At 58.0% G+C, this 7,638-nt stretch overlaps 1 non-coding gene across 1 annotated transcript; it reads left to right on the top strand.

Annotated features, from left to right (window-relative positions):
• Positions 1-330: 330 nt before the first annotated feature.
• Positions 331-449, top strand: LOC118604541. The gene has a single exon (XR_004951778.1). It is a non-coding gene; the product is annotated as a 5S ribosomal RNA (ribosomal RNA).
• Positions 450-7,638: the final 7,189 nt, after the last annotated feature.

The raw sequence follows: 7,638 nt of genomic DNA, 5'->3' as shown, positions 1-7,638 counted from the left end.
CATCTCTGAGTTTATAGTTTTCAATAAATTTAGAAAAATGTCGGCCATTTTTTCTTCACACATTTTATGTCCTGTCGTTGCCTCGTGTCCTTCTGGATCTCGGTTACACGTCAGACTGATCGCTGTTGCCCTGCAGGGCGCCGAGGCCCTGCCTGTTTTTTACAGTCTCTTCCTGTGATTTAGTTCGCCCCGTTTCTGTGGCCACGTCCTCGGGCTCGCCGATACTTTGTTTTGCTTGTCTATCTGCTGCTGTTAAGTCCACAGTTCATTTTCAATTTTAAGCACTGTATTTTTTCAGCATTAGATGTTCCATTTTGTTTTAAATTCTTAGTTTACGGCCATGCCACCCTGAACAAGCCCGATCCCGTCTGATCTCGGAAGCTGAGCAGGGTCGGGCCTGGTTAGTACTTGGATGGGAGACCACCTAGGAAGACCAGGTGCTGTAGGCATAAAAAAATAAAAAATCAGGAATTGTAAGGTGACAAGGTCCTTGCAATCTGTAAGGTCAACCATGGGTTGCCCCACCTAAAAAAAGGTAAATAAATTCTTGAACATGTAGAAGCTCTATTTTAAAACCCTCGTCTCTAATTCCACCGTCTCTTTCATACCCTGGTCTGTTTCTGCCGGCTGATTTTTCTCCTGGTTATGAATCACATTTTCCTGCTTCTACGTGTCTAGTCGCGTTCACCCCGTACTGAACATTGTAAATGTTATAGTCTTGAATCCCTGGATTTCATTGTGTTTTTTTTTTTCGAGTGTTGGAGTTTGTTTTGACAGGAAGTCAGCTCATGGCAGAGCAGTTTGATCTTTTTGAGGTGATTTGAAAGCTTTGTTAAAACGAGCCTAGATCCGCCTTTGATTTTGGGATTGTCTAGCCTGGCGGCTCATGTGACTCTTGCGGAATCTTCACTAAACGTGCCGAGTGCTTAATGAGGTCCCACGGGAGCCCAGGTGCCTCTCGGTGCCCGTGAGCTCTGGGGATGCTCGACTTGCAGCTCTCTGGGAGCCGTCCCTCGCTGGGTCTCGAGGGGTTTCCTTGCACACGCGCTTGGTTTAAGCCTGGAGGGGCCGCCGTGTCGAGGCTGGAGCTGCTGCCACCTCCGCGTGGGCACAGCCTGTGGTCCCGACCGCCGCAGCCTCTCCAGGCTCTGGTCCCCGCGTCTCAGCTCAGGGAGCCTCTGTGCTCTGCGCCTAGTCCAGACGGGGCCTCCCGGCACCAGGCGGGGCCGCCGCGGGGCTCGCCTCCCAGGAGCCCAGTCTAAACGCAGCTGCTTCCTGCGTCCCTGTTTCCTACTTGTTTACGGCAGGAATGCGAACCCCGCACCGTCACCCCACGCTGGCCAGAGGCAGAAGCCCCTCTGTGCTTCGCGGCATAGACGCCGACATCTTTTCACACATAAGAGGGATGTTTCTCCCTGACCTGACTTTTCTTTTATCACCATGTTTGTGACATGTCGCATTACACAAGTTGTCTACAGTATTTAGTTCAGTCACGTGCTGCACAAGTTTGTCTCCAGGAGCTGAAGGAGAACAGAATTTGTCACCCCAAAACGTCTTTTGGCATAAGGATTATTTCGGCTGGTTATTTGTAAGAAGGCGTGGACAAGGGAGAGGCTTTGAACACTGAGTAGAAGTTACCCACTTGTAAGAGACATTGACATTTGTGCGGGGACCCTCCGTGTGTGCGGGGTACCCCTGGCTGCCCCGGGAAGGAGGAGGTGACCTCATCTCTAGAAACTCTTATCCATGCAGCAGCAATGACTGAAATCTGCATAGCGACCATGGTCAAGGCCGACCACAGCCCCCTGGTCCCCTGCTCTCTCAGGACCTTCCTAGGGTGGGTGGTCGTGTGGCCTGTTCTGGCCAATTCGCAGCAGGGGCTTCTGGGAGGCTTCTGTCTATACAAGGGGAGAACGCGGCTGGCCCCGCCTCTTCCTCCTTTCTTTGTGCCTTGACCATGGAGGTGTATGAAATGTTTGGCGTTCCAACAGCCAGCTTGTAAACCATGAGGACAAAAGTCCAAGTCCACCTGCGACAGATAACAAAGCAGAAAGAGTGAGAGCGTCCGGGGCCCTGATGGGGACACCTCACCTCTGGAGTTCTGGTCCTATGAGGGAAACCAGCCCCTGTGAGTTCACCCCCTGTGAACTGGGCGTCTGCTGCTTGCATCTGTATTTATTCCTAGCCGACACCCCGTTCTCACCTGGCGCACCTTGGGCTCCGCCCTGCAGACAGACACTTGATATGCGTGGTGCCCAATGGCTCTCACTGTCACGTACCGCAGTGCTCATCACAGGCTATGTCCTCGCTCAGGATTTTTGGTTGTAAGCTCATCAGGTCCCCAACCCTGCGTGACAAAGTGAGATGACACGGTTTGGGGAACGAGACGGGGCAGCCCACCGCAGCCACTGAGAGCCGTTCCTGGAAGGTGGGTGGGGCCAAGGAAGCCGGCATCCGGCCCGGTGCACCCAGAGTGGTTCAGTTGTGGGGTGCCCTGCCTTTGTACCCTCTACTGTGGGGACCAAACTCTCAGTGCCGCTGCTGCTGGTCCAAAGAATCTGCTTCTTTCTGTCACTACCTCAAGACGCAAGGTCTCAGTGGGAACCTCTGGCCTGCCCGCACAGGCTGAGCTGCAGGGCCGCGGTGGGCAGTGGTCTCTGGCCCTTGCACGGAGCTTCCTCGGCCCTGCCCATCCCCGCTGCCCGCTGGTGCTTGCGTTGGCCTCTTTCAAGGTGGCAAAGTAACTGCGGATCTGGTCCCTGCCCTAGCCCCAAAGGCACCGGCTTTGCGCTGATCCGCGGCCTCTGGAGACTCAGCAGAACGGGCTCACGTGGCTGCCGGCAGGAGGCCTCCGTTCCTCACAGGGTGGAGGAGGTGACAGCCGCAGTGTCTCTCACGACCTGATCTCGGAAGCGCCATCGCCTCCGCCCTATTCCACAGGTCACACGGCTGACCCTGGTGCGGCGTGCAGGGGACCCCGGGGCATAGGGCCCAGGGTCTCCCAGGAGCCCCCCACAGGTGGCTGCTGCTGTGCAGGTGTCTCCTGGCTCCATGTTTGTTTCTCAGATGCCTCAGGTCCACTCGAAGCAGGTTGACGGCCACACCTAGAAAGTAAAAGGTGGCTCTTCTGCTAGGATTCTTCTGGAATCCTTTCTCAAGAGGCCCGGTAGCCTTTGGCCTGTCTGGCAAAAACACAGAATTCTCTTGGACACTTTTTGATTCTTTTTCCTGAAAACATTCATTTGCTGCAAATAAGTCCCTCTGCGTGACGCTCACAGATCTTGCCTGTCTTGAGTGTTAGGCAAAGGAATAATGTACTGTCCCCACAGCCTCGTCGGGCCCAGGGCCTCACCCCCTCCAGGCCCCGCTCTCCTGGCCGCTGGGGCTGGGGGAGAGAGGCCAGGTCCTGGACTGGTGGGTGTCCGCGGCTGTGGGCAAATGAGCCAGCGCCCAAGGACACCCAAGGACACGGCAGCTCTGCTGTCACTGTGCAGGGCGGGGCCCAGCACCCAGCCAAGAGTGTCAGGGATCTGGGACAGCTTCCGGTGCTGGGGACCCGCCGCCACCCGGCCGCCCAGTCAGGACGCACTGTCAGTTGTCATTTCCGCCGGGCCCCTGTGGAGGTCGCACACGCAGTCCCGCCCATTTTACAGATAAATTAGATGCATCGAAATCAAAACCATCAGGCGGTGACCACAGAGGGTGGGGGAGGGGATGGAGCTGTACGATCGGCTCTTTAATGAGCATGTCGGGGGCTGCGCTGGCTGCTTCCTGCCACCTGCACGGTGCCCCTGGGCTAATGAGGGGGAGGTTGAGAGTGGAGCCCCCCCCACCAACCTGCCACCCCCTGGCCAGGCTGGCCAGTGCCTCGGGAACATGGGATGCAGACTGCGCAGGGGAAAGAGACGGGGCCGGCAGGAGGGGGCCGTCCTGATGGGGACGGCCTCGCTGGCACCTCGCATGTGGCCGTACAGTGTGGCGACAGCTCGGGGTTCCTGCACAGCTGGCGCCGAGCCTGGGTTTCTTGAGGAGCTGGAGTGAGGCCCCCTCCCCCACAACTGGGTCCTCCACGCAAACCTGCAAGGGCCTGGGGGGCCTGTCCTCCCTCTCGCCGTGGGCGCCTTTTCCCACCAGCACCAGCCATGACCACTCTGCAATGTCTGCAAATCTGCCAGGCGATAAGGAGGCCTCCCGGTGGGCCAGGCGGAGCCTCTTCCCAGCCGTCCGGGGCGTCCTGGGGCCTCCGTTCACCCCCGCTGCCTGTTTCCCACCGAAGTGCAGCTGTTTTCCTCGTGGGCTGATAGAGGCCCCTTGATCCGCTGAGAAAATCCCATTTCTTCGTGTAAGACGCATGGTGGGCCCGCGCCCGCAGCGCTGGCTCCGGTGCAGGGCCAGGAGGGAGGACCTCGACAGGAAGGGGGTCTATGGGCTTATGTGGATTTGTGGTCACCACTTTATTGTCAGTGAATACTTGGAGAGGGCCTCCTGGGAGCCAGGCGGATGCAGCTGGGAACACAATGGGCAGAAAGAGCGCCCGTCCCAGTTGAGGGGAACAGACTGCGAAAGACAAGGACACTGTGCTGTGTTAGAGCTTGCGGAACAAAGCTGGGACCGGCACGGGGAGGGGACTGGGAGAGGCAGGGTCACAGTTCAAAGAGGAGGCTAGAGGCCAACATTTGAGCAAAGTTTGAGAAGATGGGAACGGCTAGCGGGAAGGGGGACGAGCATGCCCCCGAGGGTGAGGGCAGCCTGGGTGCGTTCCAGGAACTGCAGGGGGCGCGTCTGGGGCTCTAGGGAGGCCATGCGGCCATGAGATGGTGGTACGTTCGGCAGGGAGGTCAGATTAGGTGGGGCCTGGGAGTCCCCAGAAGGCTTTGGTGGGTGTTGATTCTCTGGGTGCAGTGGGCAAGGGCAGCTGGGCAAGGGCAACGGCAGGAGCAGAGCCACTCAGGTTTCCCCAGGGAGGAGGCAGAGCCCCGCCTGGCTGGGTCCCCTCCCCCCCCCCCCCCCCCCCCCCCCCCCCCGCCCCTGCACAGGTTGGGACATTTCTGACCTACACCCAGGCAGCCCTTGGGGATCAAAGGCCTCTCTGCAACAGGGATGAGGGAGGCAGTTGGGGGTGATAGGTTCCCCGGGTTCTTCCGGTCACATGTCCCCACAGCGTGGGGTGTGTGTGTGTGTGTATGTGTGTGTGTGTGTGTGTGTGTGTGTGTGAGGCATTGTGCTCAGGGGCAAGGTGCGCCTGCCCTGCCACTCCCCTCGGTCTCCGAAGGGCTTCTTGCACCGGGGTAGGCTCTCCACGTGGAGGGTGTGCAGGCCACCTGCTGGCTGGTCTGCTCACTCAGCCCATCCCCCTTCCTGGAGGCCCCACAGTCCTGGAGGGCTCCCCTGGGCTGCCCCGGGGCCTCAGTCTAGGTCAGCTGGGTCAGGGTCACGTGCAAGAGACATCTCCGCGCTGAGGCTGCAGGTCCCGCGGCCTTTGTGCACAGCCCCGCCCGGCCGGACAGGGGCGGAGGCGCGGCCCAAGGGTAGGGCTGCGTGGGCGGCAGGGCCGCCAGACCCTGCTAGAGGCCGGGCTTCCCAGGGAAGGGGCCAGATCCTGTCCTGGAAGATCCCCGGCCCCCGCGCGCCCTTCAGAACCCTCGATAAGTTATCTTCGCGGAAGGGGCGGGCGTCGCAGACGCCTTGATTCTGTTCGTTATTGTCCCAAACAGAGCTGACTAGGTGAAAATTCTCCCGAAGCCTTTCCTCTTAACCTTGGCGCTTGGCTGCCGGGCTGGGGGAGGGGCGGAAGAGGACCTGCAAGGAGAGAGCAGGGGAGGGGAGGGGGCAGCACGCAACGGGCAGTGGAGGCTGGCCCGCCCCGAACTGGGGAGCACGCGATCCGCCTCCGAGACTCCCCGCTGCATCGCGCCCGCCTGAGGAGGGGGCCGACAGGGACCCCCGCCGTTGCGGCCTCGTGGGCCAGGGCCGCCTTTGTCTCTGGATAATGGGACTTCTCTTGCCTAATGTTGCAGCCAGATGTCGCCCACCGGGCTCCGAGGGGGCCGTCTCGTAAATTCTGCGTCTCCCTTTTGTAGTGAGCGTTTATTCTCTTACAATAATGACAGCTCCGCGGCAAAACGGGGCTTCCACCTCCCAGTCCTGGTTAGATGCTGGGTGCGTAGGATGCTGGGCGTGTGTGGGGGGTCCCCGCACCGCCGGAGAGGGGCAGCACGTTTGCGAGACCCTCGGGAGGTAGGACCGCGGACGGGTTTCAAAAGAAGACCTCGAGGAAGCCGGGACACCCCTGCACTAACCCCCGGGTGGCGAGGACTAGGTCGCGCGCGGCGCCCAGCGCGCACGCGCCTGATCTCTCCCCGCCCGCCCCGCTCCTATTGGCCGCTGAGCTACCGCCCTCTGTGATTGGCCCGGAAGGCCGCGCTCTCCGCCAATGGGTGCGCGGCTCCTGGCAGGCCTAGCCGCGCTGCTGCTTAGGTGGCTTGGGTTGTGGGCGCGTCGCTTGCGGGCCGCCGGCGCAGGACCCGCGTGGTCGCTCCTTACGTCCTCTTGCAACCGCCCTTCAGGGAGGGAAATGAGGCTGCGAGCGCGCCCACGATCCTGGTCGCCTCTAATAATGGACCTGTGCATAGACCCGCAGACTGCCCGGCGTGACCCCACGCTGGCTGGACAGTGACCTGGGCGACTCTCGCAGGGTTTCACAGTTGCCCCCCGCCATCTCTCCTCGCTACCATCCTGCCATTCCAAAAAACGGCCTTAGAAAGCAAACAAGCCTATACTTATGAAAATCAATAGTATTACCAAAAATGAGTGTTGGTCATCTCTAGGCGGTGGCATTGGAAGTAAATACAAAACGTTTTCTTTCTCTATATTTTATAATTTTCAACGAATAGTTTCTAATGAAAATGTTACTTTTTAAAATTAGTGCTATACTAAATACCAATAATGAAAATAACAAGTGTTGGCGAAGATGTAGAGAAATTGGAACCCTCACGAAATGCTGGTGCAGCTGTTATGGAAAAGTTTGTCCGCTCCCAAAGAGCTGAAGACAGTATCACCTCCCACTTCCAGGTGTACGCCCACGGGAATTCGAAGCAGGGGCTTGAAAGCCAATGTTCATTATAACATTATTCACAATAGGGAAAAGGTGGACGCAACTCAGGTGTCGGTGAACAGATGGCTAAACAAAATGTGGTCCATCCTCACCGTGAAATATTGCTCAGCTGTAAAAAGGAATGAAGAACTGATACCGTTACAGCGTGGGTGGGCCTTGAAGGCACTGCGCTGACCGCCGTAAGCCAGACATAGGACAAATGCTGTGTGATTCCAGGTACATGAAACTTCTAGAATAGGCAAATTCATTGAGGCAGAAGATAGGTTAGAGCTTAAGAAGAGCTGGGGGGGTGGGGAATGGAGCATACAGCTTAAAGCTACAAGGTTTCAGTCCGATGAAGACAGTTCTGGAGATGGTGGTGATGTGACCTCTGCCCAACACTGATTGTGCTTGATGTCACTGAACTGCATACTTAACAATGATTTTCAAGTAGTGAATTGTAGGCTACCCATATTTCGCCACATGTTTAAAAATCAGTGATGGACTTGCACACTTGAAGTGGGCGATTTCTGTGGCATGTGAAG

The sequence above is a fragment of the Rousettus aegyptiacus genome, unplaced genomic scaffold, assembly GCF_014176215.1.
Source record: "Rousettus aegyptiacus isolate mRouAeg1 unplaced genomic scaffold, mRouAeg1.p scaffold_m13_p_6, whole genome shotgun sequence".
NCBI classification, from domain to species: domain Eukaryota; kingdom Metazoa; phylum Chordata; class Mammalia; order Chiroptera; family Pteropodidae; genus Rousettus; species Rousettus aegyptiacus.
The sequence above is the reverse complement of the archived record's forward strand: the minus strand, read 5'-3'. Positions and strand labels throughout refer to the sequence as shown.